The sequence below is a fragment of the Papaver somniferum genome, chromosome 11 (genome assembly GCF_003573695.1).
Source record: "Papaver somniferum cultivar HN1 chromosome 11, ASM357369v1, whole genome shotgun sequence".
NCBI lineage: Eukaryota > Viridiplantae > Streptophyta > Magnoliopsida > Ranunculales > Papaveraceae > Papaver > Papaver somniferum.
In genome coordinates this window covers 94,422,029-94,433,089 of record NC_039368.1, presented here as the reverse complement: position 1 = coordinate 94,433,089, position 11,061 = coordinate 94,422,029, and the positions used below count along the sequence as shown (strand labels likewise).

The following is an 11,061-nucleotide window of genomic DNA, read 5'->3' as shown; positions in this document are numbered from 1 at the left end:
GAAATATCACAGATTGTGTTTAGTTCAATCAATTGGATAATTCAACCTTTGGTTGCTGATATAAATTGATTGACACTTGAACATTGGTCTTTGGTACCATTCAAGTTATTTCTCTTATTGATCCGGCTCATAGATTGATTTGAGAAATAGAGATATAACTCTTGGATGTATTTTCCTTAATTGAGTCTGACTGTCTAGTTGATTTTCTTGGAAATATATTGGATTTAGTCCATACAGATTGCCTAAACGAAATATTGGATGTGGTTGTTAGACCCCCGGTTTTTCATAAAGGATATTCAATGGATTTGAGAAACTCCTTCAACTCCTCTTTGAAGTATTGTCGTAAGTCTGGAAATAAACGAGGTTTAGGCTTTGTAAAACATGATGTGACTTTATATGATGAGTTTAGAGATGTTGCTTCGTGTATGTTTTGTGGTTCTCGTGATCATTTTCAACATACATGAATGCCTTTTAAGAAAAGTTTAAAGGTTGCTAGTGATCTTCACAAGAAATCTGAACAACTGTTTACTACTCTAAAAAGGTGTACAAAACTAACAAGAAAACCCAAACGGGAAAGTAGTATTGGTATGGGAGCTTCTTTTTTTAAAACCAACATCTTCGCTTCAATGGTTCCTTGATAGTGGATATAACCGACATATGACAGGTGATCTTTCACGGTTTGTGAATACGAACGATCTTGAAGGAGGACATGTAACATTCGGAGATGGGAGTTGTTGCTACATTAGCAAAAAGGGGATGATCAAACTACCAGGTGTTCCTGAAATCCATGTTGTCATATATGCTCAAAGTATGACTGCTAATCTTCTTTCCGTTAGTCAAATTTGTGACAAGGGACATAAAGTTGTCTTCAGTGCGAATGGATGTGACATTGTAGACAAGACTGGAAAAGTAATTTTTCAGGGAACTCGTGGTAAAAATAATTGTTATCTCTTGGATACTCAGTTTAATAATTGTTGCAATTTGACTAAGATGGAATCTACACATATTTGGCATGAGCGTTTTGGTCACATCAATTATTGCCTTCTAACTAAAATCATTAACAAAGAACTTGTTAGAGGTGTTCCCAAAATCAATGCTAAGATTGATGGTGTATGTGGTTCCTGTCAAACAAACAAGAGTTCCACATAAATCATCTCGAGATATTCTCACTAAAGATCCACTTTATTTAATTCATATGGATCTCTTCGGTCCTATTCAACAACCTATTATTGCCGGGAAGAAGTACGCTTCAGTTACGGTAAATGATTACACCAGATTCACTTGAATGACATTTTTGGCTCATAAAAATGAAACCTTAAGTGAATTCAAGATTATTGTTAATAGAATCCAGAATGAAAAGGGTCGCAAGCTAAAGAAAATTAGAAGCGATCGTGGAACTGAATTCAAGGACACCAAAGTGTTTTAATTCTGTGATAAACTGGGGATTATTCAACAATATTCACCACCCACAACTCCACAAGCCAATGGAGTTTCAGAAAGAAAGAATAGGAATATTCAGGAAATGGAAAGGGTAATGCTCCATAGCAAAAACTTACCGTTGAAGTTTTGGGGAGAAGCTATGAGTTGTGTTATGGTAAGAATCCCAACTTACACTGTCTCATAGTGTTTGGTAGTAAGTACTATATTCTGAAAGATCGAGAACAGAAAGGGAAATTTGACTCCAAAAGCAATGAAGGTATTCTTCTTGGATATGCATCTGACAGTCGAGGTTTTCAAGTATATAATCGGCAAATTTTATCGTTGACGATCTGAGTGATTTCCGTCATGATGACCCTCCTGTTGAATTGCCTCCAACGGAGACAATTGAGAAAGTCAAAGAAACCCCAAAATCAGTAGAAATTGTTCCAACTGTTGCAGATCCTGATATTTCTAGTGACGAGGAGAAAATACCTAGTCAGGGTATTCCTAGGGTTCAAAGGAATCATGATACTAATAGTATTAATGGAGGAAAAGATTCCACTGCTAAGACGAGAGGAAAACTTCAAAATATTTGCAACTTTGGATGTTATCTATCGCAAGTGGAACCAACAAACATTGATGAAGCTCTTAGCAATCCCTTCTGGGTGAATCCGATGCATGAAGAGTTAAATCAATTCCAAAGACAAGATGTATGAGAGCTCGTACCTTGTCCTCTAATGCAAATATTGTTGGTACTAAATGGATATTCAAGAACAATTCGGATGAAATTGGCACAATTGTCAGAAACAAAGCTACACTTGTCGCTCAAGGATATTCATAGACTGAAGGTATCAACTTTGATGAGACCTTTGCTCATATAACACACCTTGAGTTCATTAGATTATTATTAGCTCATGCTTGTTTTCTCGAGATTAAGCTATTTCAAATGGACGTAAAATCCGCATTCGTAAATGGATGTTTAAAGGAAGAGGTTTATGTTGTTCAACCTAAAGATTTGAAAGATCGGAATTTCCTGATCATGTGTTTAGGCTCAGAAAGGCATTGTACGAACAAGCACCCCGTGCCTGGTTCGAAAAACTAACCACTTCTCTTCTTATGAAAGGTTTTCGAGAGGTGGAGCTGATAAAACGCTTTTTACCAAATGGAATAGGAAGGAGGTTGTCATCTATGGATCAACTTCCAAGAAACTTGCAAGGGATTTTCAAGCATCTCTTGGAAGAGAATTTGAGATGAGCAATGTTGGTGAATCAAAATTCATAAGATTACAAATTCAACAGCACAAGGATGGAATATACTTATCTCAAGAAAAGTACGTTAGGGATCTTATAAAAAGATTCGGTCTTGATAAGTGTACTCCAAAACTTATTCCCATGACCACTAAGCACATTGTTTGGGAAGAAATAAAAAGTACATTAGGGAGATTTTATTATGTGGGATTGAAAAATGTGGCATGGCATAGCAAGAAACAAAACTCACAATCTCTTTCAACTTGCAAAGAAAAATATATTGCTGTAGGTTCGTGTTGTACCCAACTATTTTGGATGAAACAAATGCTTGTTGATTATGGAATTGACACTGGCACAATGAAGATATTCTATGATAACTCAAGGGCGATTCGCATCACTGAGAATCCTGTTGAGCACTCAAGAACTAAGCACATTGACATAAGGTACCATTTTATAAGAGATCTCTATGAAAATGGTATTATTAACATGGGATTTGTGCCTTCAGAACAACAATTGGCTAATATTCTCACCAAACCTCTAGACACTGCAACGTTTCAACACTTACATAAGTCTATTGATGTTGTTTTGGTTCATTAGATTTCTATCTTTTTGCCCTGGATCTATCTATATCTTTTGGGCACTGAAAGCTTGAAGTTCCAGTGAATTGTTGTTTCAATTCTGTTTTTGTTTCTAGTAGTTGTATTGTATTTGTCTTTTTATATCGGTGAAGTATCAAATGATCAAAGAAATCATTCTTTTCTCGTGAAGTTAAGGTCGCTCATGTTGTTATCTTGGGAATGATATCTCGGGACCTAGTCCAGATTGAGTACACACTGTATTAAGCCGCTACAGACACAAGCCTACTACAAACTAACTTCGGTCTGGACCGTAGTTGAACCCCAATCAATCTCACACTGATCCAAGGTACAGTTGTGCTCCTTGCGTCTCTGATCCCAGCAGGATATTACGCACTTGATTCCCTTAGCTGATCTCACCTACAACTAAGAGTTGTTACGACCCAAAGTCGAATACTTTAATAAACAAATCTGTATCACACAGAAAAGTCTACAAGAATAGATAAATCTGTCTCCCACAGAAATACCTACGAGTTTTATTCTGTCTTTTGATAAATCAAGGTGAATAGGAACCAATCGATAACCAGGACTTATATTCCCGGAGAACAACCTAGAATTATCAATCACCTCAAAGTAATCTTAATCGACTAGCAAAACAAGATATTGCAGAATTACAAACGATGAGACGAAGATGTTTGTGACTAATTTTCTATCTTTCCTGTCGGAGAAATTAATCTCGAGCCAATTTTACAGTTGTACTCAATACGATAGAAACAACAAGATCAGATCACGCAACTACAAAGAAAATAGTTGGGTCTGGCTTCACAATCCCAATAAAGTCTTCAAGTCGTTAACCTACATGCTCTCGATAGAAACCTAAGGTTAAAGGATAATCGACTCTAGATTATACAACTAGTATCACACGGGAGGTGTGGGGATTAGGTTTCCCATTTGCTATAGTTCTCCTTTATATAGTCTTCAAATCAGGGTTTGCAATCAATGCTACCTTGGTAACAAAGCATTCAATATTCACCGTTAGATGAAAACCTGATTAGATTCAAGCTAATATCCTTCAACCGTTAGATCGAATATTAGCTTGTTATACACAAATGAAATGCACGTTCATTTAGGTTTGTGTAACCGTACCTAAACGTGTACACCTAGTTGGGTCAACAGTAGTTAACCAAATGGTTAGCCATATGATCACTTTCATATCAACCATAATCATCTTCACCATAACTAGTTCAAATGACTCAAACGAACTAGTTAGAGAGTTTTTCAATTGCTTAGATCTTATAGAAGTATACAAAACACAATCGAAGCAAAATCAGTTTTGATTCACTCGAATCGATTCTTGAACATTATAGCCACGATTTGCAAATTGCATTCCATATTATATAAATGTTTTAGTTCATGAACAAACCAATTTTAGAAAGTAACACACTTAAGTATGCATACGGGTATGCATACTTAAGTAACCGGATTTGAGTTTGTTTTGGTTTTCAAACTCAGCAGAAATTCACTGACGTGAACTTTCCGCTAGTATGCGTATGGGTACGCATACTTTGGTAACCGGTTTGAGTTGGTTTTGAATCCCAAACTCAGCAGAAATTCACGGTTGTGAACTTCCGCCAGTATGCGTACGGGTACACATACTTACCCAGTCTCCATCAACCATTTAGTACGCACACAAGTATGCATACATTTGGTTCCCGGTTTTGGACTTATACATTAATGTGCGAACACACTATATGCTTATATCCAAAGATGGTTACATATTCTAAACTCTCTATTTGAATCATTGAAACATTCTTATACGATGTTATGTAGAGGTTATTCACACTCCATTTTTCATCAAAGAGATTTTCAAAAGATTGAAACAATCAACATGACTTTCGTCACTTGTAAAGATGAACTTGGCCGAAGCGAAAGCTTACCAACACGTATTTCGAGAAACATATAAGCGAGATAAACTTGGCTGGAAATAGAAAATGTGTATAATCGAAGTCTATATAGCAATACGACTTTTATCTCAAGATAGGAGATAGAGTAGATAGAATTTTGAGTGATAGATAAGTTAAAGTCTCCTCATAACTTTTAGTCGATGAAGTTCCACCAGTTCCTTGAGTAGTTCTTCGTCTTTGTATGATGAACGCTGTGGAGTCTAGAGCTCAACTACACTTTCTATCCTAGTCCGAGACTTAGCTATAAGTAGACTAGAAATCAAGACTTATAGTTTTGGAAACTAAACTTGACAAACAAGCTTGTGATAGCAACACTTGCGAGTTCGACCGAGCAGTGCTCTAACAATCTCCCCCTTTGTCAATTTTAGTGACAAAACTATCAATACATATGGAATACAAAATAAATAAACTTTGTATCTTCTCTTCCAAATGCATGATCTCCTTGGTTCTTCAACATTACTCGAAATCCTCGTCACTTCCAAGTACTCTAATGATTCCAAAGATATTCAATGCATCATCGTCATTGTTGAAGATCCGTATCCATAACAATGAGAAAACAAAAGCTCTCAATCATTGTTACACAGTGTCATAGTATCATTACGCATCATCAAAGTTCAATTGTATCACAACTTCGACAACAATACTATGGTGATATGTATCACTCCCCCTTAGTCAATACTCCATCTCACATGGAAACCACTCCCCCTTACATAATGATCCGAAAAATATATGTATTTGTAGTATGAACTACACATTAATTCTCCCCCTTTTTGTCAATAAAATTGGCAAAGGTACGAAAACTAGTGGGATACTAATGAAATTTCCGTAGAGACATTTCATGACCAAAAGAAAGCACATATCAAATTTTTAGATGCAATCATAGAGCCGAAACTAAATGCATTCATCAAGGAGTTTATAAAGATACAAGAAAACCCCTAAAATATTCCATAGTCGCACTCCCCATACTGATTCGGCAATTAAACACAAGTTCAATTAAGAACTCTCTCCCATAAAATGTCGTTCGCGAAAGAACAACAAGAGCGACCTTACTTTTACAAGAAAAGAATGATTTCTTTGGACAACAACAAATCTCATAAGAATATGAATCTGCATCCAAAATACTCAATTAAATCAACCACAAGAGAACCCATGATTAATTCAATCGGAAATGCTCAACATACGAAACCTTACGGAGCCACACAGTATATACATAAAAATATGGATTAGGGAAGATCAATACTGCGGAATAAACAAAGATTCATTCTATCTCTCATCACTATTTGCACAATGACATATAATAGACTTAATCTTTGTAAACAAAAGTTCATCCTTTCTTCCATCAGTATTTGCATAATGACATAAAAGGCTTTAACTTTTTGTAAGTAAAAAGTTCATTCTATATTTTATCAATACTTTCATATCGACATACGACTGACTTAACTTTTGACTTTGTATATCTGTACTTCTTATGGATCTAAGATATGTAGCAGTTTAATTGAAAGATACTGATAGACACATTTTTGTGTCTACGTTGTCCTTAATTTCATGTATTGTTGGTACTCGATTTTTTGTACTTATTATGGTATTTTATGTGTTTTTAGGTATTTTTGGAAATAAACATTCTTGGAAAAATCGGCGCGAAAAGTCGTCTAAAGCACCGGAAGGAACGTGTTATTCAGACTCTCACTTGTGGATAAGGGGCGCCAAAATGATAAGGAGTACCCAAAGGATATTTGAACCCAAGCAGCTGATCAGAGACACCCCTCATGGCATCTGTTATTCGCACCCCAGGACCGGATAGGGGGCACCCATCTTCTTCTTCACGGGAAAGATATTTGGCAGGAAAAGAAATCTCAACTGTGTGAGATTCTGGTCATGATATTATGGGGATATTTGTGTCTTTAAGACATGATTATCTTCTTACCATGATAGTAAGATTTTGTATGTGTCTTGAATGGAAGGAAATCGTATACTTTTGGATATTTTCGAAAACAGGGAAGGAATTATTACGGAATTAATTGAAGATATTCTCTTCATTATTTGGCTCAATTAAATGAGAAGATTGGATATACCATACAACTCAGAAGACATGTGAAAATGGAGAGGAAATGTTCCCGTGAAATACTTTCATTAACTGCAAAGATCTTTTGGAGTAATTGAGATGATTGTCGACCTAAGATTGGCTTCACGGTATAAATAAGAGTTTCTTGGGTATCAGTGAGGGGATAGAGAGTTTGGGAGAGTTACAGAGCATCACAGAGCCTAAAAATCGAGTTGCAGAGAACACCATTTCTGCTTCCGCAGAACTGAAGAACACGAAGAACATACTCACGAAGACAGTCGTTTATCAACAGTGATAACGACACAGAGGCGGGGGTCGTAGAAGCTTAACAGCGTTTTATGTAATAGTGTTTTGCAACAATTAAAAACGTTGCAAACACCCGATTTTTAATAGTTTTTCTCCAATTCATCATTTGTAAACACTCTGAGCAATGAAATCAACTTTTGAGCGCGTTTCCATAATGATGAGCTAAACCCAATCCTTGGGGCGACGGAGGATGCTATCTTTCCAATGAAAAAGTGGTAATTCTTAATTATTTAATTTGTGCAATTTTTATTTATGATTATTTTCCTAGATTGAAAATAGATTTTATGGTTTTTGTTAAACAATTGTATTTTCTTTTGATGGAACATGCTTGGCCTAGGGTTTTGATGTCTCATGCTTTGGATTAACATTTGTTGTTTCTAAAAATCTACTTTTGCAATAGTTGAGAATCAATTTGAACGTGTGAAATTGCATGATTGTAATTAGTATCACTTTGAAATTGGTAAATAGCGGAATCCTAGCCCCAGTCTCTCCATAATTCTCACAACACTTTTTATTCGAGTTTGTTATATTTTTTTTATTTATAAAAATTAAGTCTAAAAAAAATCTTCCTTCACAAGTCTCAACAAACCTTTTTACTACAACAACTTTGAAACCACATCAAATTTTTGGCGCCGCCGACACGGACTTGTCTTTATGCTAGAGTTTTTAGATTTTTTTTTTTTAATTTGTTCTTCTTTACATTTTTGGGTTTTTGTCTTTTTCTTTCAGATTTTGGAATTTGGAGCGAAAGAAAATTTTGCGAAAGCTTTTGGTGAATACTTAAAGACTGGAGTAAAAGGCAAAGCGAAAGAAGAAGATTTTTTTTATTTTATAAAAAAGAGAGAGACATTTTTATTTTTGTAGTTTTTTTTTTTAGACTTTCTTTTTCTTTTGCACTTTATATTTTTGGACTTTGGACTTTAAATTTTGGGACATTATTTTTTTAAACCCTATGGAAGGGTAGTTTAAATATAAACTGTTTGCAGAGAAGGACGGTGATTACAATATCACCTCGGCCCCTCGGGTTCGTACATGACATAGGAGTCGTGGCCCGAGTCAACTACAAAGGTTCATCCCCCGTCTGGTACGGGAGGTAAGTTTGTCGAAACACTCGCGAATCCCTTGTCAGCGAGTTACTGTTTCCTTCGTATGCATATATGTTGAGGACTTGAAAACGACTGCTTTAATTTCCTAGTAAAGGGCAAGGACTGGCCATACAAGATAAGGGTTCGGATTTCATCACCGCTCTCTTCTTGCCCGCCTTAGGAAAACGACACCAAACGCGAACCTAAGCCTAAAATTTTGACTAGAACGAGACCGATAGGGTAACGTGCTTAACAGGAAAGTCATTCGAAAAATATTGGTTACTCTTTTAAGCATACTTCGAAGTTCTTGATGGTTTCTGTAAGTTGAATGCGTGACTACGCCGCCTTGTAATACCGGTGAGGCCTTGGGTATCAAAGCTCCACCGAGCTTCCCTCGCCTCTATTCAACTTACTTTGACTCGGATTAATTCCAGAAGGGTTTGCTTAAATTGTAACGAATTCTCGTTCGAAGGATTAGAAGCTGGTCTAGAAACAATCTAAGTGGAGCCATCATGCTTTTTGTTTGCTAGAAATCAGTAGGTTTGTTGTGGTGGAGTCAGCCTTGTTTGTGTTTGCATAGAACATCCCTTCTGTTTTAGGAATTTTATTTTTGATTTTGTTTTTCTAGTGTATGCCCGAAGTTTTTAAACGGGCTTGGAAAAGAAAAACTCTAGGTAGTTTGATTAGTGAAAAACCTAGTAGTTCTTCTTGTGAAGACGGGGAGATCGAAGACTCTTCTTTTGAGAGACCCGTTTTTGGAAACTTCAGTTTTGAGAATCTGTCTCTTTGTGAGAAAAGTACCCCTAGTACTCCTAGTCCTTTGGTAGTGCCAGAAATGACAACTTTGAAAGCTTTGTTAAACCCAAATAGGACCTCTCGTCCGTCTTGTATCAAGTTAGCTGAAACCGAGGCAAATTATGAACTGAAACCTGGGACTTTACAGATGCTCCCAATGTTTTTAGGGAAGGAGAATGAGAACCCCTATTTTCATGTTAGGGAATTTGAGGAAGTTTGTAATACTCTGAAAATTAAAAACCTAAGTGATGATGCGTTGAAACTTAGGTTATTCCCCTTTTCCTTAAAAGATAAAGCCAAATCTTGGATGTATAGTTTGGACTCTGAGTCAATTGAAACCTATGACCAACTTACTTCTGCCTTTATACATAAGTTTTTCCCAAGGAATAAAACATCGTCTATTAGGACACAAATATGTACTTTTTCCCAACAAGAGGGAGAATCTTTATATAGGTACTTAGAAAGGTTCAAAGACTTGATATCTCAATGTCCTCATCATGGTTTGGAGAAGGTTAGGTTAGTTCAGATCCTCTACGAGGGTTTAGATTATTCAACAACAACCATGGTTGAGTCCTTATGCACAGGTGGGTTTGAGAATAAAATTGTTGATGAAGCGATGCCATTTTTGAATGAAATCGCCGATAAGACCCAACAATGGAAAAATAGTAGGGAACCCCAGAAAACAATTCTTCTAAGTAGAAGAAATGTAAATAGGGTAGAAGGATCTTATGAGTCAGATGCCAAAATAGCAGCTATAGCCAAAAGGTTAGAAGCCTTAGAATTAGGTCATTCTAGTGGTAGTAGTGGAAGAAATGAGCCTTTTTGGGAAGGCCATGCTGTTGAAGAGCAAGCCAATGCTCTTTATAACAACACTAGGATTGATAACCAACAAAAGTTTGACCCATATTCAGAAACCTATAACCCTGGCTGGATAAACCATCCAAACCTTTCTTGGTCCAAGGTCCAGAATCAAGGTCAGTCTAGTAATGCTCAGGTTCCCCCAGGTTTTGGCTATACTAAGAATCCTTCAGCTCCGGCACAGTTTCAGAACCCTTCGGATAAGAAGATTATGAGTTTAGAAGAGTCTCTTGCTTTGTTAACTCGTAACACTGTGCAGTTTCAGCAATCTGTTGCTCAAGGTTTAGAAGAAAATAAGAGAATAGATCAGGCTAACTCTCAGGCTATTTCCGAGTTGAAAACCCAGGTTAGTCAGATAAATGAGACATTGAGAGAAAAAGGAAAGTTTCCTAGTCAACCACAACCCAACCCTAGGGGAGTCCATCAAATATCTTTAGCTGGTGAGAAATCATCAAACCATGTGAACTCAATAACAACCCTTAGGAGTGGTAAAACGGTAGACAATAAGGTAGCCATGCCTAGTGGACATACCGTAGTTCCACCTTCTACTTCCCAAGAGGAGCTCGTAGACGAGGAAACTGAAACAGTCTCTAAGGATTCCCAAGAAATTCTTGATAGGTCTACCTTTGTGCCTAGAGCCCCATATCCACATTTGTTAGCCCCAACAAAGAAGGAGTCGACTTTCAACGAGATAATGGAAACATTTAAGCAGGTGAACATCAACATTCCGTTATTAGAAGCAATTAGGCA

The 11,061-nt window shown here is 36.7% G+C and overlaps 1 pseudogene; it reads right to left on the bottom strand.

Annotated features, from left to right (window-relative positions):
- Positions 1-9,857: 9,857 nt before the first annotated feature.
- LOC113325579 lies at positions 9,858-9,957 on the bottom strand (annotated as a pseudogene).
- Positions 9,958-11,061: the final 1,104 nt, after the last annotated feature.